At 44.8% G+C, this 26,136-nt stretch overlaps 1 pseudogene; it reads left to right on the forward strand.

Annotated features, from left to right (window-relative positions):
- LOC109874600 (glypican-5-like) overlaps window positions 1-26,136 on the forward strand; it is a 206,925-nt pseudogene that overhangs the window by 15,975 nt on the left and 164,814 nt on the right.

Raw genomic sequence — 26,136 nt, forward strand, 5'->3', positions numbered from 1 at the left:
GAAGGTGTCAGCAGTAGAGCCTAGCAGGTCATCTGGGAGAGTAAGCCCAGTTGTAAGGCACCTCCACCTTATGAAAAAAAAATGACTGAATTACTGCACAAACACTTTAGTGCAGTAGTGACTATGTAGACTTGTAGGGATTGTTTAGTGAATGTGTAGTTTATGCACTACTCAGGATACGCAAGTAGAGTTTTGTAGTGTTCAGTAGGAAAAAGTGTTTTCAGTAGTAAATAGGTAGATCTTTACTACTTGATGTTGGTAGTAAATAAGTAGTCACAAAAGACTACACTGGCTTTTCGCGACCGCAGAAGACAAATAAGGAAGTAGTTGGTTGTTGTTAGCGAGCTACTGTTTTTGACCATCCGGAATGTAATCGTCTTCCATCCTTCATCATCCTGTCTTTCATAGCCCTTATGCTGGCACCATCTGTAAGTTTAACTTTCCTTTATGTTTCATGAATACTGTCATGTCGTTGCATAGCCGGAAATCCAAGATAGCGTAGCAGTCAGGCGTCTTTGTCTTCGTCTTGTCGTGTCCCAATCTTTTAATATCCTTTTTCTTCGCATATATTTTTTACAAATGTTCTTAACCTCAACTTCAACATACTCTCCTGCAACCCGCCTCACCCAATGTGGTATGAATCTGCAATTTTCTTTACTTTAGAACCGGAACCCCCAACAGAAGCTAGCCAGCTAACTAGCTACTAGCTAGTAGTCAACCTTTAGCCCGGACAACTCCTGCCAGTGTGCACAGCGCGATTCAACGCAGAGCATATCTGACTTCTTCATCTCCATAAGCTCTGAACCTTTTCACCTGGATCATCGCAGCTAGCTAGCTGCTATCCGAGTGGCTACTCCTGGCTAACGTCTCTGTCCCAAAGCAAGCACCAATTAGCCTGGAGCTAGCCTATGCTAGGCCCATCTCCCTGCTAGCTGAAGAGGTCCATCAGCCACTCCTTGGGATACAATACCTATTTTGCCAATTGGCCTGGACCCCTTTTACTGCCGATACGGAGCCCCACCGATTCATCACGACTGGACTACCGACGTAATCCGCCTGAGGTTCTTTTTCAAGAGGCTCCTCCGTCGCGACGTCCCCTGATTGCCCATCTGCTAGCCGCGGCCCGCTAGCTGTCTAGAGCATATCGGACTGTTAGCTGAAGAGGTCCATCAGCCAAATTCTTGGGCTCCTATACCTATTTTGCCAATTGGCCTGGACCCTTTTACTACATGGAGACCTGCTGATCCATCACGACTGGCCTGCCGACGTAACCGCACGAGGGGGCTACAATAGACTTCTTCCGTCGCAACGTCCCTCTAAGGCCCTTGGGCTAGCCCCGGCCCGCTAGCGGTGTGAAACGCCGTGTCTGCAGCCCGTCTAGCTATTCACTTGACCCTATGGTCACTCAGCTACGCATGCCTCTCCCTAATGGCAATATGCCTTGTCCATTGCGGTTTTCGTTAGTGATTATTGTCTTATTTCACTGTAGAGCCTCCAGCCCTGCTCAATATGTCTTAGCTAACCTGTTTGTTCCACCTCCCACACATGCAGTGACCTCACCTGGTTTAAATGGTGTCTTTAGAGACAATACCTCTCTCATCGTCACTCAATGCCTAGGTTTATCTCCACTATATTCACATCCTACCACAGCTTTGTCTGTACATTATGCCTTGAATCTATTCTGCCGCACCCAGAAACCTGCTCCTCTTACTCTCTGTTCACGAATGTACTACACGACCAGTCCTTATAGCCTTTAGCCGTACCCTTATATTACTCCTCCTCTGTTCCTCTGGTGATGTAGAGGTTAATCCAGGCCCTGCAATGCCTAGCTCCTCTCCCATTCCCCAGGTTCTCTCATTTGTTGACTTCTGTAACCGTGAAAGCCTTGGTTTCATGCATGTCAACATTAGAAGCCTCCTCCCTCCTCCCTTTGTTTAATTCACTGCTTTAGCACACTCTGCCAACCCGGATGTCCTGGCTTAGGAAGGCCACCAAAAACCCTGACATTTCCATCACTAACTATAACATTTTCCGACATGATAGAACTGCCAAAGGGGGCGGAGTTGCAATCTACTGCAGAGATAGCCTGCAAAGTTCTGTCTTACTATCCAGGTCTGTGTCCAAACAATTTGAGCTTCTACTTTTAAAAATCCACCTTTCCAGAAACAAGTCTCTCACCGTTGCCGCGTGCTACAGACCACCTTCTGCCCCCAGCTAAGCCCTGGACACCATATGTGAATTGATTGCTCCCCATCTATCTTCAGAGCTCGTGCTGTTAGGTGACCTAAACTGGGACATGCTTAACACCCAGGCCATCCTACAATCTAAGCTTGATGACCTCAATCTCACACAAATGATCAATGTACCTACCAGGTACAACCCCAAATCCGTAAACACGGGCACCCTCATAGATAACATCCTAACCAACCTTTCCTCCAAATACACCTCTGCTGTCTTCAACCAGGATCTCAGCGATCACTGCCTCATTGCCTGCATCCGTAATGGGTCTGCGGTCAAATGTCCATCCCTCATCACTGTCAAACGCTCCCTAAAACACTTCAGCATGCAGGCCTTTCTAATCGACCTGACCCAGGTATCCTGGAAGGATATTGACCTCATTTTGTCAGTAGAGGATGCCTGGTTATTCTTTAAAAGTGCTTTCCTCACCATCTTAAATAAGCATGCCCCATTCAAAAAATGTAGAACCAGGAACAGATATAGCCCTTGGTTCACTCCAGACCTGATTGCCCTTGACCAGCACAAAAACATCCTGTGGCGTACTGCATTAGCATCGAATAGCCCCCGCGATATGCAACTTTTCAGGGAAGTTAGGAACCAATATACACAGGCAGTTAGGAAAACAAAGGCTAACTTTTTCAAACATACATTTGCATCCTGTAGCTCAAACTCCAAAAGGTTCTGGGACACTGTAAAGTCCATGGAGAATATGAGCACCTCCTCCCAGCTTCCCACTGCACAATGGGGCTAGGAAACACTGTCACCACCGATAAATCCACGATAATTGAGAATTTCAATAAGCATTATTCTACGGCTGGCCATGCTTTCCACCTGGCTACCCCTACCCCGGTCAACAGCCCCGCACCCCCCACAGCAACTTGCCCAAGCCTCCCCATTTCTCCTTCATCCAAATCCAGATAGCAGATGTTCTGAAAGAACTGCAAAATCTGGACCCCTACAAATCAGCCGGGCTAGACAATCTGGACCCTCTCTTTCTAAAATTATCAACCGGAATTGTTGCAACCCCTATTACTAGCCTATTCAACCTCTCTTTCGTATCATCTGAGATCCCCAAAGATTGGAAAGCTGTCGCGGTCATCCCCCTCTTCAAAGGGGGAGACACTCTAGACCCAAACTGCTACAAACCTATATCTATCCTACCCTGCCTTTCTAAGATCTTCGAAAGCCAAGTTATCAAACAGATCCCGACCATTTCGAATCCCACCGTACCTTCTCCGCTATGCAATCTGGTTTCCGAGCTGGTCATGGGTGCACCTCAGCCATGCTCAAGGTCCTAAACGATATCATAACAGCTATCGATAAGAGACAATACTGTGCAGCTGTATTCATCGACCTGGCTAAGGCTTTCGACTCTGTCAATCACCACATTCTTATCGGCAGACTCAACAGCCTTGGTTTCTCAAGTGACTGCCTCGCCTGGTTCACCAACTACTTCTCAGACAGAGTTCAGTGTGTCAAATCGGAGGGCCTGTTGTCCGGACCTCTGGCAGTCTCTATGGGGGTGCCACAGGGTTCAATTCTCGGGCCGACTCTTTTCTCTGTATACATCAATGATGTCGCTCTTGATGCTGGTGATTCTCTGATCCACCTCTACGCAGACGACACCATTCTGTATACTTCTGGCCCTTCTTTGGACACTGTGTTAACTAACCTCCAGACAAGCTTCAATGCCATACAACTCTCCTTCCGTGACCTCCAACTGCTCTTAAATGCAAGTAAAACTAAATGCATGCTCTTCAACCGATTGCTGCCCGCACCTGCCCGCCTGTCCAGCATCACTACTCTGGACGGTTCTGATTTAGAATATGTGGACAACTACAAATACCTAGGTGTCTGGTTAGACTGTAAACTCTCCTTCCAGACTCACATTAAGCATCGCCAATCCTGCAAATTAAATCTAGAATCGGCTTCCTATTTCGCAACAAAGCATCCTTCACTCATGCTGCCAAACATACCCTTGTAAAACCGACTATCCTGCCAATCCTTGACTTCGGCGATGTCATTTACAAAATAGCCTCCAACACTCTACTCAGCAAATTGGATGCAGTCTATCACAGTGCCATCCGTTTTGTCACCAAAGCCCCATATACGACCCACCGCTGTGACCTGTATGCTCTCGTTGGCTGGCCCTCGCTTCATATTTGCCGCCAAACCTACTGGCTCCAGATTATCAATAAGTCTTTGCTAGGTAAAGCCCCACTTTATCTCAGCTCACTGATCACCATAGCAGCACCCACCCATAGCACGCGCTCCAGCAGGTATATTTCACTGGTCACCCCAAAAGCCAATTCCCCCTTTGGCCGCCTTTCCTTCCAGTTCTCTGCTGAAATGACTGGAATGAATTGCAAAAATCACTGAAGCTGGAGACTCATATATCCCTCACTAACTTTAAGCACCAGCTGTCAGAGCTGCTCACAGATTACTGCACCTGTACATAGCCCATTTGTAAATAGCCCATACAACTACCTCATCCCTCATCCCCAGTATCTCTACTTGCACATTCATCTTCTGCACATCTATCACTCCAGTGTTTAATTGCTAAATTGTAATTATTTCACCACTATCGCCCATTTATAGCCTTACATCCCTTATCTTACCTCATTTGCACACACTGTATATAGACTTTTTCTATTGTGTTATTGACTGTATGTTTGTTTATTCCATGTGTAACTCTGTGTTGTTGTATGTCGCACTGCTTTGCTTTATCTTTCAACTAGCCTACCTGGTTAAGTGAAGGTTAAATGAAAAAGGTTGCTAGCCAAAATGGTCTTGTGTTTTGGAGCTAGCCCCATTGAAATGTAACTATGTAACCTCTGTTCTTGTCATGCTAGCGGTCTTGTGTGTTTGTATGCAAATGTACAGTATGTTCATATTAGTATACTTACCCATTCTACTTACCTCTTTTCACCTGTTGCCAAAGAGGCCCTCGACATAAGACTGGAGGTTTTTTCTGTGTTGTCTTACGTGATTTCTGTTAGCAGATGATTGACAATGGCTTATAATTGGTTGTCTCTTGTGCTTGTCTTTATTTTCTAAAAGGTTAAAAGGTGGAGAAATGTGGCTGAAACAAAAAAGAGGATCTAAAGATAGTTAATTAAGTCAAAGCTGAATGAAGACAAGTCCTCAAAGGGATTAACAAAAAAGTACAAATATGTCATTTAATATGTAATTATTTTAATAATAATAAAAATGTGAGTGAGAGAGACTGTCATTTCTTCAAACAATCATCTTTATTTAATAACAATTGCAATAATGGAGAGGTTAATAAATCAGATGGAGTGTTAAGAGCCCAACGAATGGTGTTGGGTCTCAGCTTATATAGCCAAGTATTCTAATGGGACGATATAACACGTGATTATAGCTTACCATAGCCTCACATCTCTCAAGCAGTTTGTAACAGTTGCTATGTGTGTGTGTCAAAAGAAGATTAGGGTTATGACGAGGTGACTGTAACGAGTGCGCTGAGAGTCGGGAAGCAAGTTCAGGGAGTGAGTGTTTCAATAAATAAACACAACTAAATACAAAACAAGAAACACGAACAACGAACAACGCACAGCCATGACACAGAAACAATGACGCCTGGGGAAGGAACCAAAGGGAGTGACATATATAGGGAAGGTAATCAGGGATGTGATGCAGTCCAGGCGAGTTTGATGACGCGCAAGTGCGTGTAACAATGGTGACAGGTGTGGGCCATAATGAGCAGCCTGGTGACCTAGAGGCCGGAGAGGGAGCACACGTGACAGTACCCCCTCCCCGACGCGTGGCTCCGGCCGCAGGACGCCGACTGATCCCGGGGATTAGGAGCGGACCGGTAACCTCTGCTGAGACGCGGGTTACCTGTCAGTCCGGCTGAAACGCGGGAGCCTCGCGAACTAGAGAGTATACGTGACAGTTCCCCATCCCAGGGGCATGTTCGGCTCCAGCCACAGGATGCCAACCAAAGAGACGATCTCGGGGGTCAGGGACAGAACCGGTCACCCCTGCTGATGCACGGGAACTTGACAGACTGGCTGAGGCAGGGGAGCCTGGTGATCCGGCTGAGGCATGAGAGCTTGACGAGCCAGCTGTAGCAGGGGAGCCTGGTGATCCGGCTGAGGCATGAGAGCTTGACGAGCCAGCTGTAGCAGGGGAGCCTGGTGATCCGGTGAAGGCATGAGAGCCTGACGATCCAGCTGTAGCAGGGGAGCCTGGCGATCCGGTGAAGGCATGAGAGCCTGACGATCCAGCTGTAGCAGGGGAGCCTGGCGATCCACCTGTAGCAGGGGAGCCTGGCGATCCGGTGAAGGCATGAGAGCCTGACGAGCCAGCTGTAGCAGGGGAGCATGGCGATCCACCTGTAGCAGGGGAGCCTGGCGATCCGGTGAAGGCATGAGAGCCTGACGAGCCAGCTGTAGCAGGGGAGCCTGGCGATCCACCTGTAGCAGGGGAGCCTGGCGATCCGGTGAAGGCATGAGAGCCTGACGAGCCAGCTGTAGCAGGGGAGCATGGCGATCCACCTGTAGCAGGGGAGCCTGGCGATCCACCTGTAGTGGCTCCCGGACCCGACGTCATTCCCACTGAAACAAAAAAAAAAAAAAAAACTCCCGATGCTTCCCTTGGTTAGGCGTCATTCTGAAACGAGTGCGCTGAGAGTCGGGAAGCAAGTTCAGGGAGTGAGTGTTTTAATAAATAAACGCAAATAAATACAAAACAATAAACACGAACAACGCACAGACATGACTCCGAAACAGAAACAATAACGCTTGGGGAAGGAACCAAAGGGAGTGACATATATAGGGAAGGTAATCAGGGAAGTGATGGAGTCCAGGTGAGTCTGATGACGCGTAGGTGCGTGTAACTATGGTGACGGGTGTGCGCCATAATGTGCAGCCTGGTGACCTGGAGGCCGGAGAGGGAGCACACGTGAAACTGACATTGTATTTAGATAATAGTATGAGATCAAACCCAATTCTCAGTTCTCATTTTCTAAAGAACATCTTGTTCTTGTTTCTTCGAAAATGGGAAGCTACATATGGATAAGATTGTAGCTTGTGACAGCTGGTCTAGACCTTTCACGTGACAACACCCCCACAGCAACAGACACTTAGAACAACATTAAAGAGGTTGTTCTATACTTTTCTACACTTCTACACTTTTCCGAAGCTTAAAGAAGTTTAACGAGATTTTTCCCTCACAGTTTGAGTATTATTTATTGTTTGATGATATAACTACAGTTAGAAACTTTAGGAATTAACATGTGCAATAGTCTAGTAGTGACACAGTAGTGAAACAAGAAGATTTTGAAGAGGCAAACAGTAGTAAATATGTTTCAATAGTAATTCTGTGGAAATAGTAATTATGTAGGAAATGAAAATGATCAGGAGCAATTCAGTAGTGATCAGTAGTGACATAACACTACACAGACAAATGGCAGTAGTAATTGAGTAGGCATACAGCAGTAACATGTTGGCATTATATAGTAATTCAATAGTGAACATGTAGGAATTGTGTACGTATGTGTAGGTTTTAAGTAGTAGATACTTAGTAGATACTTAGATACTTAGTAGCCAAAAGCTCAGTAGTTACACACTAGTCATTAAGGGAGACTTATGTAGTGATTTGTTCACCAGTAGTGAAACGTCCCAATTTATCACTCATTACTACTTTAAAAAATGACATAAATCACTACTGGTTAACTACACATCTCAGTAGCAATCAAGTAGTAAAACCAGTAGGTTTTGTGTAGATCTTGTGTAGTAGTGATGAGTAGTAATTCAGTAGTACTTTTTCATGAGGCCATGGGTCAGTCAAACAGCTGTTTGGGCAGACAGTCAGAGTGCTGTAGATAGGCAAGGCCTGTGGCTGAAGCTAAACCCTCTTAACTGTTTTAAAGCACCCTCTTCGCAAACCTCTCAGCCTCCACATCCAACAACCCAGTCCCCTATCCCCTATTACCCCTCAACCCTCAACTCCTTTGACCCACATCCAACATTCCCTAGTTCCCTCCGACTCTGTCCTCAAACCCTCTACCCCCACATCCACAATTCCACCAGTCCACTAAGCCTCAAGTGGCCCCTCTACTTGAGCCCCTCTGCCCCCCCCTCCTTCTCAATCCTCTAACCCACATCCAACTGCCCCCAGTGCCCCATAACCCTGCCCTCAACCTCTTTACCCCCAAATCCAATAATCCACTAGACCTCTAGCGCCCCCACATCCAACAACCCAACAGTTTACCAAGCCCCAGGTGCCCCTTGGCCCCAACCCGTCTGAACCACATGCAAGCCTGCCCAGGCTCCCCGGCCCTGGCCTCTGGCTCTGGACCCCTGCGCCAGTCACTGTGGGCACTGCCAGCTCGAATGCCTGGAAAAGCCTGACATTCCAGGCGCGATTCAGGGCCGTCCAAAAATGCAGGTATGCGGCAAAGCCCCGTTTGAGCCGTGTTTTCTTTAAAAACAGTCCCGCCCAAGCACAGCAAATCAATACAGTGTAAATATCCTGCAGGTTCACTGGATGGGACGACTTCAAAAGGACAGCGCTTCCTGAGGTGGAAGAGTCTAGTAGAGAGAGAGAGAGAGGCAGCAATATGTAGAGGACTAAACTCCTGCATTAATGACCTGTTTTCCCACAAAGTTATTCCTGCTCTCTGGAAAACATATCCAAACGGCAGCGTCAGGAATTCGCTGGCCTCCCCGCCAGTAACCTATCCAAATCAAAACAACATTTCCACTCAAAACGAAATGTCCACGCCTTATTGACTAGATGTGTGATGCAAGCAAATTGTGCCTGTGATGTCTTTTAAGGAAGTCTGGCTGCAAAACCAAGGGCGCTTTTCTACCATCAAGACTTTCTCCCATTTTTACCCACAGGGTACCCAAGGGCACTGAGACGTGGCGGAAGTAATTATGGCCAACAAGTTGAGACTTCGTGAATGAGCAGTGGCTTAATACGCCCAATTAGTCTGGAGGTATTTGTCACCTGAGGCCAATTAGGGAATTAAAGGGCTAGGTTGGCATTCTGACTCGGCACTCTGAGCTATGTGTGAATGTCTGGCCAGGCAGAACGAGCGGAGTGACGCACACACTAATCGCTAATTTACCACCAGGACTTGTGGAGTTGGGCCTTGCCCCACCAACTCTTTTGGGTCTGTATCAAATTACATTAGTGCTAAGGGACTGTAGGGATACCCTGCAAGAGACTGAAGCATTGTTGTATAAGGGCCAGGAGTTTTGCACTATAAGGGACGTAAGCCACATCGAGACCATGAGCTACGATGGCTGTTACCTGTAAAAAAAAAAATGTACCATGCTTTTGTTCAAAGGAAAATGTTTTGTTGAGAGGAAATGTATCATAGTAACTGACTATATCTTAGATTCAACATCCTAGAGATTGCAGTGTTTTCAAGCTTTTGTTCGTACTACAGTATGTCTCAGATATTACGTTTACACAAAGGGAGGATTAGCAAAGGTAATTTCAATAGTCTGTGAATCACTTGCTATTGTTCAGCCCCCTTTGACGTTGGCCTCTTTGCGAATTGCAAGACCTGTCCAATATTAAAGGACTTGCAACAATCTGTTCGTTACTACACCCCACAAAATACTGGTTCTTCTCATCAGCGTTCAATAAAGTCCATAACAGCAATCTACCCACCGTATGGACAACATAGATAAGACCTTGGTTATAATCAATGTTCTGGAATATTCTGGACACCGTTGACCTGTCCTGATAGCGGCTGTTGGTGGCTGTGGCTGCCAAAGTCTTTATGGGTATCCCTTTCTCCCCCGTCGCTAGACATGAAGGACTGGGAGGCCAAGCTGGATTCCACTGTGAGTCTGTGGCCTGGATATTAGTTTCATATTGAAGATAAACAGAGTGGTGAGCCAGCCAGGAGCGAAAGGGTCAGGGGCATAGAGAGAAGAGCATGGTGAAGGGTTCTGGGAAAGAGACAGAATGAGAGATGAGGTCAGGAACAGAGTGCGAGAGGTCTAGGATAGAGGGTCAGCAACACATATAAACAGGGCTTGGAGCCCAGAACAAGGGCCTGGAGACAGATGGAGAAAACGGATGAAGGCAGAGGGGCAGTCTGAGACTGAGAACAGGTGGGGGAAAAGAACCAGACATAAGATGTGTCCTGGGACAGAAGAAAAAGGAAGGAGACAGTCAGACAGATAGAGGGAGAGACATGTGGAGGTCAGCCCAGTCGTGACTCCATTCTTAGGTGATTGGAAAAAATGGGGGCTCAGTGGACTCTCTCCCTCTGGGTAAATAAGTGACAGCCATGTGGCGCTAGGGACATGTCAAACAAATGAACGAGAGAGGGAATGAGACAAGTGCAACCCTATTGTGTTTCAGGGGTGGATTTGGACTAGGGAAGCTCTAGGCCTGACGTATAGGCCCACACCACCTGCCCCCCACTCCCCTCACCTCTCCAACCAACCCCCAAAATGAGTTATCGTATCAGGGCACAGCCTTATGAGCACTTGGCTAGAGGGGACGAGGGTGGTGGGGGACAGCAAGGGGGACAGGGGGTGGGGGGCAGCGAAGAGGGGAACGGCAGAGGGGGAGAGTTTCAATATTACATGTTCTGCTAACTGTGGCCAGCCTCGGTGATGTCATGGCCGTGTTTATATATGGAACTGACAGTATGAGAGTGGTAGAGGAGGGTGTCAGGCAGCGTGTCATGACAGGGTGGACTGACTGATGTGGGAACTGCGTTGATGTCATGGTGCCTGATTGAGCCTCACTCAGGTTCATATTAGATCGCGTTAGATTACTCTTTATGTGGTTTATTATGGGCCAAGATATTATGTCTAGTGTGAGTCCAGTTTAAAGAGTGATGTAAATGTCCCAACGTGACATTGTGTGTGTGTGTGTTTGCGTGTGCTTGCATAGGCTATATGATCTAACACATTCACCAGTACTATTTATACTCCAAGCAGAGCTTGTGTTTTTAGTGGTAAGCTAAGCATGTATGAAATTCTACATAATCTTATATACTTTCTCTCGTTCTCTCTCCTCTTTTTCTACGTTTTTGTTACGTTACAGCCTTCTAAAATTGATGAAATCATTTCCTCCCGTCATCAATACCATATGCCATAATGACAAAGCGAAAACAGGTTTTTAGAACTTTTTGCAAATGTATTAAAAATAAAAAACAGAAATACCTTATTTGCATAAGTATTCAGACCCTTTTCTACGAGACTCTAAATTGAGCTCAGGTGCATCCTGTTTCTATTGATCATCCTTGAGATGTTTCTACAACTTGATTGGAGTCCACCTGTTGTAAATTCAATTGATTGGACATGATTTGGAAAGGCTCATCTGTCTATACAAGGTCCCACAGTTGACAGTGCATGTCAGAGCAAAAACCAAGCCAAGAGGTCAAAGGAATTTTCCGTAGAGTTCCGAGACAGGATTGTCTTGAGGCACAGATCTGAAGATCCCCAAGAATACAATGGCCTCCATCATTCTTAAATGGAAGAAGATGGAACCATCAAGACGTTTCTCAGAGCTGTCTGTCGAGCCAAACTGAGCTTTCGGGGGAGAAGGGCCTTGGTCAAGGAGGTGACCAAGAACGTGATGGTCACTCTGACAAGATGGGAGAACCTTCCAGAAGGACAACTATCTCTGCAGAACTCCACCAATCGGGCCTTTATGGTAGAGTGGCTATGAGGAAGCCACTCCTCAGTAAAAGGCACATGACAGCACGCTTGGAGGTTGCCAAAAGACACCTAAAGGACTCTCAGACCATGAGAAACAAGATTCTTTGTTCTGATGAAACCAAGATTGAACTCTTTGGCCTGCGTCAGATCTGGAGGAAACCTGGCACTGTCCTTACGAAGCATGGTGGTGGCAGCACCATGCTGTGGGGATGTTTTTCAGTGGCAGAGACTGCGAGACTAGTCAGGTTTGAGGGAAAGATGAACGGAGCAAAGTACAGAGAGATCCTTGATTAAAACCTGCTACAGAGACATCAGACTGGGGCAAAGGTTCAAATCAAATCAAAGTTTATTTGTCACGTGCGCCGAATACAACAGGTGTAACCCTTACAGTGAAATGCTTACTTATAGGCTCTAACCAATAGTGCGGAAAAAAGGTATGTGTGTGTCTGTGTGTGTGTGTGTAAGTAAATAAATAAAACAACAGTAAAAAGACATTTGAAAAAAGAGTAGCAAGGCTATATACAGACACCTGTTAGTCAGGCTTATTGAGGTAGTATGTACATGTAGGTATTGTTAAAGTGACTATGCATATATGATGAACAGAGAGTAGCAGCAGCGTAAAAAGAGGGGTTGGCGGGTGGTGGGACACAATGCAGATAGCCCGGTAAGCCAATGTGCGGGAGCACTGGTTGGTCGGGCCATTTAGGTAGTATGTACATGAATGTATAATTAAAGTCACCTTCCAATAGGACAACAACACTAAGCATACAGCCAAAACAACGTAGGAGTGGCTTCGGGACAAGTCTCTGAATGTCCTTGAGTGGCCCAGCCAGAGCCCGGACTTGAATCCAATCAGACATCTCTGGAGAGACCTGAAAATAGCTGTGCGGCGATGCTCCCCATCCAACCTGACAGAGCTTGAGAGGATCTGCAGAGAAAAATGAGAGAAACTCCCAAAATACAGGTGTGCCAAGCTTGTAGCGTCATACCCAAGAAGACTCGAGGCTGTAATCGCTGCTAAAGGTGCTTCAACAAAGTACTGAGTAAAAGGTCTGAATACTTATGGAAATGTGATATTTCCGTTTTTTGTTTTTTCATTACTTTTTTAAACATTTCTAAAAAACTGTTTTTGCTTTGTCATGATGGGGTGTAGATTGATGTGGAGAAAAAACAATTTAATCCATTTTAGAATAAGGCTGCAACATAACAAAATGTGGAAAAAGTCAAGAGGTCTGAATACTTTCTGAATGCACTCTATCTATACAGTATATTACTGTCTGTAAATAGGGACCTTGTGGTAGTTAGTTGTAAGGGTATGAGATAAGCAGAAGACAAGGCAGGTTGAAGTACTTAAAGTGTACTTTTTCTTCAGGTCTTGGTGGTCCAATGGATGAAGTTGCCATATGATACACCATATCCAGTCAATAATTGCTGAAGCAACAAAGCCCAAAAATATGCCTCTGAATTAGGCTTAACCTGTTCTATTTGAATGGACACAGGTAGAGCAAGACTGCACAGCCTCTCCTTGAGAAACCAAGTAGGATCTGCCTCACAGCACCCATAATGAAATAATGAATGTGCCCGAGTTGGCGGGAGGCCGTGACAGAGAGAGAGCCCCCCCCCCCCCCCCCCCCCCCCCCCCCCGACTGCACACCGTTGTTGTTGTAGCCCTGGACAAAAACACCTGATTCAACTTGTCAAGGGCTTGATGATTGGTTGACAAGTAGAATAGGTGTAAGACCAGAGTTGGGAAACACTGCTCTATATGGTGATGTGAGACATGTTCTGTTTTGTAAAAACCTTCCTGCAGTCAAATGAACAAATGGCCCTATGGTGGCCTCATGGGCGGAATATTCTTTATATTTTGGATAATTTCATAATGAATAAAAAACAGAAATTCAACCTGCAGAAGATCTGGTAATATATTTCAACTCTATATTATCTGACATGGTACAGGTGACTTCTTTTTTTTAAGCCCATTGGTTTAAGACTACCAAGAAACACTTTGTGTGACCCTGATTTAGCCCACTGCAGTAAAAATGCTCACCCTGAAGTGTTCTGGCTGCATGATGAACAAAGGCTAGAATTTCTTTTCAGAAAGGCTTTCGATATGGCTCAATTAATTTTTTTAAAGCCTGGGGGGAGAAGGATACGTGTATTGTTTTTGTATTCTAATGTGACAAGGAAATCGATAGCTGCACTTTGTTATGATTCATTAAATGTCATTTTGTTTTTTGTATTTTGTGGACACGAAATAGCGTCTTATAAGCCCATAAGGGCTATGCAGTGTATGACACAGAAATAAAATCAATCAAATATAGACCTAACCCTGTCCTCTCTCCCCCTCTGTCCCATCAGATGTGGACCTGTTGGTGTGTAAGCACCAGGGCCCGTCCTGCTGCACCCGCAAGATGGAGGAGAGCTACCAGGAGGCGGTGAGACGAGAGACCCTCCAGAATGTCCGCTCCTACAGCTTCGAGCTGAAGTACCTCATCTCCGGCCACGCCACTGCCTTCCAGGGTAAGGAGAGGGAGAAAAGTGGGATGGGATGGGAAGGCCTTTTAGGGAATGGAGTGATAGTGGGACAGGTACGGGGTTTTAACCAGGTTAGAGATAGAGGATCTCTTTCCTTTCCACAAGAAAGGAAATGGAACAGAGAAAGCTACTTCATAGTACTTGGATGAGGCCTGTAAACAAATCTCTTTGCTGATATACAGTTGAACTTGTCTATATTTTCCACCAGCATAAACAGTTGAAAACCAAACAGTTTTATTTGTTTTGATAGTTATTTGTAAAAATATATATTTGTTGAGGAATTCATTCAAATGTTTTTCTTCCAATCCTCTTGGGCCACTGTTGCTGGCTCCAGCTCTAGTTCCTGACTCTTGCTCTGGCTAGTTTTTGATTGGTCCAGATGGCACAGCTATCTTCTTTTCCCCTCAGTGGTTTTGGCAGTAGCTGGGTTGTGGAGAGGTAGACTAGGGAGGGTAGAGAGTGGAATGGGTGGTGGGTAGGTAATGTTGGCAGTTAGATGTATTGTGGAGAGGCAGTGGGAGCCTGGAGATTAGGGAGGGTATAGCAGAGGGAGTTAATGGAGGATTCAGCTTTTTTCACGCAGAAAAGGAAAGATAAAATGCAGAAAAAAAATATTGCTGCATTTTATAAACGCAGATCTAAAATACTTATTTTTGTCAATTCTGCTCGGCTTCAGTCAAGGTTCACTCCAAATCATGAATGTAAAAGGACAAATGATGTGCTTCAGTTGCACTTCTCCACTTGGATTAAATATCTTTGCCCTTGTCATTGGATCACCAGAAAGCACTCAAGACTGATCTGTGAAGGCTACTTTTCTCCGGTACTTTCCTCCTGTGTGGTTTTTCTTCGGTAGCAAGTTAAAATGCAAGATTAACTTCAAGAAAAACATTAGGAAATGTAGCTGGCTACCCCTTTTGCTCCCCAATTTCGTGATATCCAATTGGTAGTTACAGTCTTGTCCCATCGCTGTAACTCCCATACAGACTCGGGAGAGGCGAAGGTTGAGAGCGTCCTCCAAAATGACCCTGCCAAGCAGCACCTTTTCTTGACATACTGCTCACTTAACCCCGAAGTCAGCCACAACAATGTGTCAGAGGAAACACCGTACAACTGGCGTTTAGAGTCAGCTTGCAGGCATCTGGCATGTCACAAAGGAGTCAGAAGAGCGCGATGGGACAAGGCCATCCCGGCCGGCCAAACCCTCCCATAGCCTGGACGATGCTGGGCCAATTGTGCGCTGCCTAATGGGTCTCCCGGTCACGGCCGGCTGTGACACAGCCTGGGATTAATCCCGGGTCGGTAGTGACGTCTCAAGCGCCTTAGACAACTCGAGAGGCCCTAAACATGAGAAATATGAAGGCCATGCATCGTTTTTTTGCAAAAAATACCTTGCTTTTTCACCGTAAGCTAATTTACTTAGCTATGTGTGGCTGCTAGCCAAATAGCATTGCACTTCTGTTGTCATCTGATCTATTTTCCGGCAAATGTGTTGGTTGCACTAATGTATTTTGTGTTAAGTAAAACTATAGTATCACGCCCCTTATCATGCTATTGAAGCAAAACACCATGGTTGAACTTCAATATAAAACGCAGGTAAAATGGTTTATAAGGCAGGTTTTTTTATGGTCTGCAGTTTGAAAATGCAGATTTCTGAAAGTGATGTGACCTCTGGTACCCTCTGACCCTCTGGTACCCTCTGGGCCTCTGAGCCTCTGGGCTGCAGTAGTTTATGAGCGGAAGTCTGTCTACTGTGCCACTTTCTGCCTGCTTGGCTTTCTCTGAGGGCAGCAGTAGATGGATGGATGGTTGGCAAGTCTGCCTGAGGGGCTAGTTCGGCTGCCAGAGGGGATTTTTACTGGGCCAAGCTAGGCCAGCACCGGTCCAGCCCCCCCAGCCTTGTCCTCTCCGATTGGGGTGACTGGTAATTGCAATGTCATTTGAAATTTCCTAAACGGACAGATTTTTCTCTGTAAACCTCCAGTGCTATCCCGCAAAGTCTACTGGCGAGCGGTTCTGAATGTTTTTGGTGCTGCAGGAATTTGTGTACCATGCAATTTGTTTTATAAGACAATGTACTGTGTGCATAGGCATTATGCTCGGCAGTTTTGTTTTATAAGACAATGTACTGTGTGCATAGGCATTATGCTCGGCAGTTTTGTTTTATAAGACAATGTACTGTGTGCATAGGCATTATGCTCGCCAGTTTTGTTTTATAAGACAATGTACTGTGTGCATAGGCATTATGCTCGGCAGTTTTGTTTTATATGATTGTTGTTCGGATACCAGTGGTTTGTTGGACTCCTTCATGGAAATATGTGTGCATGATATATGCAAGTACGTGAGAGTGGGTCAAGTTGAGCCAAAGTGTTAGTTGAGCCACCGCTTGTTTCTAGGAAACCATACACAAAATGTATCATGTGACCAAATATTTAGGAAGAGTTCATCATTTCATGGAGTCTGATGGAAGAAATCATGTGGAAAAAGTGATTAGCAAGTTAGGTCCTAAAAACACATTTTCACCAACTCAAATGAATGTATTGTTATAGGTTTCATGATCCTTGAATCTAAAACAAAGCATTACTTTGATACATAATTTAGGGTCTCTATAAGCTTCAATATGAGGTCCTCAACCTCGCATGAAAGGACATCCTTGTAGCTGTGTGGGCTAATATAGTCAAAATGTTTGCCTTGGGGTAAGTTGAACCAATGGCATACTATGCAGAGTATTTTTGCAATGTGTCATGCATATGAACTCAAGATAGTCTAGTAAAACAAGTAGGAGTCTAGCCACCCTTGAGGTTCTTGAAAGAGCAGCCAAGGAAGTGAGAGAAGGGAAGCAGCAGCTAGGGAGGAAAAAACAGACTGAAGGACACTGAAGAGGTACATTGACAATAAAGACATGAACATGTACCTGTCTGAAAGAGGCTATGACAGAGTAGCAGAGGACATGGAGTCTGAGCTTGATAAAGAGAGGCTATGACAGAGTAGCAGAGGACATGGAGTCTGAGCTTGATAAAGAGAGGCTATTACAGAGTAGCAGAGGACATGGAGTCTGAGCTTGATAAAGAGAGGCTATGACAGAGGACATGGAGTCTGAGCTTGATAAAGAGAGGCTATGACAGAGTAGCAGAGGACATGGAGTCTGAGCTTGATAAAGAGAGGCTATGACAGAGTAGCAGAGGACATGGAGTCTGAGCTTGATAAAGAGAGGCTATGACAGAGTAGCAGAGGACACGGAGTCTGAGCTTGATAAAGAGAGGCCATGACAGAGTAGCAGAGGACATGGAGTCTGAGCTTGATAAAGAGAGGCTATGACAGAGTAGCAGAGGACATGGAGCCTGAGCTTGATAAAGAGAGGCTATGACAAGGGTAGCAGAGGACATGGAGTCTGAGCTTGATAAAGAGAGGCTATGACAGAGTAGCAGAGGACATTGAGTCTGAGCTTGATAAAGAGAGGCTATGACAGAGTAGCAGAGGACATGGAGTCTGAGCTTGATAAAGAGAGGCTATGACAGAGTAGCAGAGGTTATGTAGTCTGAGCTTGATAAAGAGAGGCTATGACAGAGGACATGGAGTCTGAGCTTGATAAAGAGAGGCTATGACAGAGTAGCAGAGGACATGGAGTCTGAGCTTGATAAAGAGAGGCTATGACAGAGTAGCAGAGGACATGGAGTCTGAGCTTGATAAAGAGAGGCTATGACAGAGTAGCAGAGGACATTGAGTCTGAGCTTGATAAAGAGAGGCTATGACAGAGTAGCAGAGGACATGGAGTCTGAGCTTGATAAAGAGAGGCTATGACAGAGTAGCAGAGGACATGGAGTCTGAGCTTGATAAAGAGAGGCTATGACAGAGTAGCAGAGGACATGGAGTCTGAGCTTGATAAAGAGAGGCTATGACAGAGTAGCAGAGGACATGGAGTCTGAGCTTGATAAAGAGAGGCTATGACAGAGTAGCAGAGGACATTGAGTCTGAGCTTGATAAAGAGAGGCTATGACAGAGTAGCAGAGGACATTGAGTCTGAGCTTGATAAAGAGAGGCTATGACAGAGTAGCAGAGGACATGGAGTCTGAGCTTGATAAAGAGAGGCTATGACAGAGTAGCAGAGGACATGGAGTCTGAGCTTGATAAAGAGAGGCTATGACAGAGTACCAGAGGACATGGAGTCTGAGCTTGATAAACATGTCAAGAATCTCGTGGAGCAGTTTCATTGGCTTTAGTAGCCTCAAATGTAGAGAACTTGCCTATGGGTTTAAGATATACAGTGAGATGAGCAAGTGAAGACATAAGAAAGGTCTCAGTACAATATTCTAGCGGGTGGATTCATTTGTTGTTATGAACATAACTTCCTGCTTACCTCATGTCTGGATCCTTCTGAAGCAAGGTCAGGTGCTCAACATGTCTCGACAGCAATAGATTTAATCAACTATGGAACAACAATAGAAGGCATGATGATGTTGGTGATGATGATGTCAGTTGCCTTGGTTCTAAGCTCAGCTTGTCCCGTTGGCGTGCTGTGTTTTGGCGTGTGTTGCTGTGGAGAAAGTCACGTGGGAGAGCGACGTCTCGCGAGGTGTTTTAAATATCCCAGGAAGTCACTGCTATGACATGGTGATGGAGTGGAGACGTGCTTGCTATGGTGACATCGGTCCCTCTCTAATTGGTGTGTGCGTATGTGTGTGTGTGCTTCAGACTGATTTGAAGATATGTGTGTGTTGTATATCTATGACCCTATCAGAATAATAGACGAGAACATGTTCACCCCCTCTCTCATCATCTCATCCAGTTTCAGATCTCGAAGGAGTCCTACCCCCGCACACACTCACACAAATACTCCCTCAGTGCCAGAGCCTCTCCCCAGCCTGCTGCCTCAGTGCCAGAGCCTCTCCCCAGCCTGCTGCTTCAGCCTCAGCGGGGTATCCTGCTCTGCTGGAGTGTTTATTTGATCACCACACTCCTCCAGGCCTCCAGGGTGTGGCCTCTGTTTATGTTCCCTTGCTTCTGCTCACTCGCCAAACACTGAGGGAGATGGCTTTTGGTTCTCTCTCTCTCTTTATCTCACACTTGCTCACTCAATCACTCTCTCTCTCTCTCTCTCTGTCTCTCTCTCTCTCTCGCACTTTCTCACTCTCTCTCGACTCATTGTTCATGTCACACTGACTAACGATGGAGACTCAGCCAAAGATTTGACGGGCCCACCCGTAGGCAGATGTGAGTGTGTGTTTTGTTTGGCGGTTGTGTGTTTTGTTAGCCCAAACAGCCTACTGTGTCATGTCATGTACAGGTGGGGACATGTCACAAGTGTGACCCCGTAAAAACGAATGTCCCAATCCCGTTGACACAGAGCGGAATGAAACCGTTTCACATCTTTTTCTCCTGTTTATGGCTAGTGAACAGAGCTCGCTCTTCCTGGCCTCCCTTTACCTCTCTCTGCCAGACCAGTCTGCCAGGCCAGTCTGAATTTTCTGGTCACATGAGGAGGACTGACCAGGCCAACGTAACCCCCTAGTGAGGTTTTTTTAACCCTGTAATAGAGCCGGGACTATAAACCGAAAATGATCGACGACCATTGCGATCAGTTATTGCCGGCATTTTGCTGATATCGTTTAATACAATACGTACCTTATACTAGAGAAATGTGACTTTTCAAATGAATACGTCTGATATTATGTGTGATTGTTTAATGGGCAATTGTTGGCTACAAACATCAAACTAGTTGTGGTAGTTTAAAGGATAATTGTGTGGTGCACATTAATGTATCGTTCTATTTATCATTAATCACATCAGTTGAAGCAATTTATCAAAGTATGGATATTTCGTCTATATCACCTACCTACCTCTACCCTGTAGTCTTTCCCTCGTTTCTGGACACCACTGAGTTTATTCTCCCTTCTGACATCATCTGTCCTTTAACATCAGACAGACAGGTCACCTAACTCCCACAGAGACAGGTCACACTAACTAGGGGTCAGAGGTCAGGAGGCTAGGGGTCAGGTACACACACACACACACACACACACACACACACACACACACACACACACACACACACACACACACACACACACACACACACACACACACACACACACACACACACACAGACAGGTCACACTCAGACCGGGGGGTCAGGAGCGGTCAGGATCCGTACATAAATATGCTAATTGATAGTGAGTGTTGGGACTAGAGGGAATGGGGTTTAGCCCCAGTCTAGTCTAAGTCTGAGCCAGACAAGATTAGACCCAAAGGGGCTTTGGTAGGCAAGAGGACCAGCCTGACCGTTAAAGTGCTCCAGCCAATCAGATCTGGACTAATCTCAAGCCTTTTATTGGCTGAGCTAGGCTGGAGCAGATGGACCAGACACTTATAGAGCAGGCCTCTGTGTGATATCTGTGAGAGTGTGTGCTGGTTCCAGGAGGGTCAAGGAGTTTCAGCCACCATGTCAGACAGAGGGGGAAATCCACTCTGAGTCCATCAGTGATTACTGTCCAATCACCTCTTCTTACTCTGCTTGTTTACTTGTTTACCATTAACTCTGGTAGGTTTGGCTAGACTCTGCTGGACTGTGCTTCCAGGACTATACTACAGGTGTGTGTGTGTGTGTGTGTTAGAATGACTGTGTGTGTGTGAAGATTGAGTGTGAATGATCAGATTACCTTAACCCAGACCTTAACCTTATCCATGAGGTTGATGAAACATAGCTTACCCTATATCAGTGGCCAGGGGCATGGGGACTGGACACTCAGCTAAATGCCATAACTGCGTCCCAAATAGCACCCTATTCCTATATCGTGCACTACTTTTGACGAGAGCTCTATAGGCACTGGTCAAAAATAGTGCACTATATATGGAACAGGGTGCTATTTTGGATGCAACCCATGTCAACGTATGAGTCCTGGAGTTGAAGACTTGTTGTTTACACACTCCGCCATCACCATGGATACATACTAACACACAGGTGAAGTTTATTGGTTGCGTACACAGATTTGCAGATGTTATCGGAAGTGCAGTGAAATGCTTGTGTTTCTAGCTTCAACAGTGCAGTAATACCTAGGAATATTAAAAAAAAGAAAAAATACACACATCATCCCTTTATAATCCATGATTTTCTGGTGTCCCTGCTACATACGTCTCGTGTCTGAGTCGTTGAAATGAGAGCTACAGTAAATGCAGCCTCGGGATATGCGGTTTACAATTTGTACATAGCCCAGAGAAGTTCCTTGAGAGCCTTTTGGCGATGTCGGCTTAGAGGGGAAAATACATGGTATTGTTGATGACCGAAGAAAATTCTTGCCGGAGGTAATGCGGTCGGCATTTGATGGTGAGAGATTGGAGATCGGGAGAACAAAAGGACTTGAGTTTCTGTACGTTACCACAGTCACACAATGATCATTAGCCAAAGTGTATTGGCAGCAGACCAGCTTTTAATGCCATGACATTTTCAGGTTATTAATGTGTGCCTTCATATTTAGTATTTTATTTAAAAAAATTGAAATAATTTATATTTCACTCGGCAAGTCAGTTAAGAACAAATTCCAATGACAGTTTAGGAACAGTGGGTTAACTGCCTTGTTCAGGGGCAGAACGACAAATTTTAACCTTGTCAGCTTGGGGATTCGATCTTTCAGTTGCCAGTGCTCTAACCACTAGGCTACCAGATCCCAATTAGCGGTTGCCAAGGCAGCAACTACTCTTCCTGTGGTCCAAACGTTGTGCATTATTTGCATTGCTCAATTATTACATTACAATATTACAATACTACATTACATGACTAAGAATAATGTGTGGGTGTGTGCAGATTGTGTGTTTCAGTGTGTGTGTTTGTTTGTTTTTTGTTATCTTTGTGGGGACCAGAATTAGGATTAGGGGTTTAGATCAGCATTGAGGTAAGGGTTATGTTTAGGGTTAGTGTTAGGGTTTAGGGAAAATAGTATTTTGAATGGGAATCAATTGTTTGGTCCCCACTAGGATAGTAAAACAAACATGTGTGTTTATGTGTGTGTGTCTCTTCACAGTAGGTGTTGTACCGTGAGGTGTTGTTTTATCTGGGGCGGTTCTTCAGTCTGATTTTCCAGCTTGCTTGAGTTACCTGAGGTGGAATAGTTGAATTTAGCCATGGCTCTATGTAGTAGTGCTTTTCCTAATAGTCTGATCGAGACATGGGGACTGTGAAGAGACCCCTGGGGGCATGTCTTGTGGGGTATGTATCAGTGTCTGAGCTGTGTTTTAACGATTGAACGTGCTGTTCGTTACTATTAACACGTCAGTACCTCTCACAGAGGCCAGCAGCGAGGCAGTCGGTCTCTCCTCTACTTTGATCCAGGAGAGATTGATGTGCATGTTGTTGATGTTTGCGCCGGAAAATGTAGCCAAACTTTAACGAGACTTTTAATGACATAAATGCAGGCTGACACATGTCATGTCCGACAAATACAATGTAAGAGAGTCAACGTTAATGCCTAAAGACTTGATTCTGTCGACCACGTCGAGGCTCGGTTCATTCGGATCAAACGGTCACAAGACCAGAGCGTGCCTGTTTAACAGGACAGTGCCTGTTTTGCACTGCACATTACCCACCTTGAATCTGCGCAGCCGCGGTCGGCATTTTGAAACTATTTAACCATAAACTTAATTATTTAAAACCTGGAAGTTTTATGTCATTTTATGAAGCTTGTCTTTGTTCCAAAGTAGCCAAAACACCGTAGAAATGTTCAGAGAAACCAGCATTTTGTTTCATGTTTTATTTCTTTTCAAATCAACGTTATTTTATTGTCCAGCAGCCAAAGGCATAATCCTAGTCATATTAGTAGGCCGAACCCAGGCTAGTTGATGCATGTTTATATCCCCTCTCTTTCTTTATTTCTAACTGCCTGTGTGTGCAGTGGCCTTTTTGAGAAATGTGTTTTCCCGCTAATTGCCTTTTGAAACATTTGCATGTAGCCTACAGCCATGTGCGCATCGTTGAGCTTATAATAGGAAGACATACAACTTAATCAACATTTCAAGTGAAATGGTCTGACCTTTTGCATCAGACTCATTGATTAAAAAAAAAACATTATTGCGCAGTGGTTGTATGAATTTGGAATCTGTCGTCCTAGAACTGTCCTAGAGTCTATTTGGAATCTGTCGTCCTAGAACTGTCCTAGAGTCTATTTGGAATCTGTCGTCCTAGAACTGTCCTAGAGTCTATTTGGAATCTGTCGTCCTAGAACTGTCCTAGAGTCTATTTGGAATCTGTCGTCCTAGAACTGTCCTAGAGTCTATTTGGAATCTGTCGTCCTAGAACTGTCCTAGAGTCTATTTGGAATCTGTCGTCCTAGAACTGTCCTAGAGTCTATTTGGAATCTGTCGTCCTAGAACTGTCCTAGAGTCTATTTGGAATCTGTCGTCCTAGAACTGTCCTAGAGTCTATTTGGAATCTGTCGTCCTAGAACTGTCCTAGAGTCTATTTGGAATCTGTCGTCCTAGAACTGTCCTAGAGTCTATTTGGAATCTGTCGTCCTAGAACTGTCCTAGAGTCTATTTGGAATCTGTCGTCCTAGAACTGTCCTAGAGTCTATTTGGAATCTGTCGTCCTAGAACGCCCTTCATTTCAGGCCCTGGAGGGAATTATTTTATAAAGACAAAAAGTATTTGGTTGTAGCCTAACTGTTTTATTGCATTATTTTATAGGCGACCAAGAGTGGCCAACCATCCTCCAGGAGAGCCTTAAAAGGGCAGTGTTGTATTTTGAGACAGGCTTGAATATGCAAAGAAGCCAATTGGCAAAGGGTAGGCTCCATTTTTGTCTGATTCACTATGGTAAAAGACCTCTGTTGTCTGTAGTGACGCCTATAGCTAGCTAGCTGTAGCTTATACTTTCAGTACTAGATTCATTCGCTGATCCTTTGATTGGGTAGACAACACGTCAGTTCATACTGCAAGAGCTCTGATAAGTTGGAGTACGTCCTCTTGAAGTTGTCATAATTACTGTGCAAGTCTATGGAAGGGGTGAGAACCAAGAGCTTTCTAGGTTTTGTATTGATGTCAATGTACCCAGAGGAGGACGGAAGCTAGCTGTACTCCGGCTACACTATCCTACAGAGTGCTGTTGAGGCTACTGTAGACCTTGCAAAACAGTGTGTTTAAATCAATTATTTGGTGACGTGAATATATTTAGTATAGTTTTATCTATATTTTAAAATATTTACAATTTAAATTTTTTGAAATTCACTGAGGAGGATGGTCCTCCTCTTCCTCCTCTGAGGGGCCTCCACTGATGGAAGTACAGTTGAAGTCGGAAGTTTACATACACCTTAGCCAAATACATTTAAACTCAGTTTTTCACAATTCCTGACATTTAATCCTAGGAAGAATTCCCTATATTAGGTCAGTTAGGATCACTACTTTATTTTGAGAATGTGAAATGTCAGAATAATAGTAGAGAGAAAGATTTATTTCAGCTTTTATTTCTTTCATCGCATTCCCAGTGGGTCAGAAGGTTACATACACTAAATTAGTATTTGGTAGCATTGCCTTCAAGTTGTTTAACTTGGGTCATACATACCTTTAACTTCCTGACTGATGTCTTGAGATGTTGCTTCAATATATCCACATAATATTCCCGCCTCACGATGCCATCTATTTTGTGAAGTGTACCAGTCCCTCCTGCAGCAAAGCCCTCACAACATGATGCTGCCACCCCCGTTCTTCACGGTTGGGATGGTGTTCTTTGGCTTGCAAGCATCCCACTTTTTCCTCCAAACATAACGATGGCCATGATTGCCAAACAATTCTATTTTTGTTTCATCAGACCGGAGGACATTTCTCCAAAAAGTACAATCTTTGTCCTCATGTGCAGCTGCAAACCGTAGTCTGGCTTTTTTATTGCGGTTTTGGAGCAGTGGCTTCTTCCTTCCCGAGCGGCCTTTCAGGTTATGTCGATACAAGACTCGTTTTACTGTGGATATAAATACTTATGTACCTACTTCCTCCAGCATCTTCACAAGGTCCTTTGCTGTTGTTCTGGGATTGATTTGCACTTTTCATACCACAGTACGTTCATCTCAGAACGCGTCTCCTTCCTGAGCGGTATGATGACGGCGTGGTCCCATGGTGTTTATACTTGCATACTATTGTTTGTACAGATGAACGTGGTACCCTCAGGCATTTGGAAATTGCGCCCAAGGATGAACCAGACTTGTGGAGGTCTCCAATTTTTTTTCTGTGGTCTTGGCTGATTTCTTTTGATTTTCCCATGATGTCAAGCAAAGAGGCACTGAGTTTGAAGGTAGGCCTTGAAATACATCCACAGGTACACCTCCAATTGACTCAAATGATGTTAATTGGCCTATTAGAAGCTTCTAACGCCATGACATAATTTTCTGGAATTATCCAAGCTGTTTAAAGGCACAGTCAACTTCGTGTATGTAAACTTCTGGACCCACTGGAATTGTGATACAGTGAATTATAAGTGAAATAATCTGTCTGTAAACAATTGTTGGAAAAACAGCTTGTGTCATGCACAAAGTAGATGTCCTAACCGACTTGCCCAAACTATAGTTTGTTAACAAGAAATGTATGGAGTTGTTAAAAAACTAGTTTTGATGACTCCAACCTAAGTGTATGTAAACTTCCGACATCAACTGTATATATGAAGATCATTTAGTGCATAAAAAAATTGATAAATACAAACAAAAATTAATTTAAAAAGTTGCTTGATCTT

This window comes from Oncorhynchus kisutch, linkage group LG30, assembly GCF_002021735.2.
Source record: "Oncorhynchus kisutch isolate 150728-3 linkage group LG30, Okis_V2, whole genome shotgun sequence".
Taxonomy (NCBI): domain Eukaryota; kingdom Metazoa; phylum Chordata; class Actinopteri; order Salmoniformes; family Salmonidae; genus Oncorhynchus; species Oncorhynchus kisutch.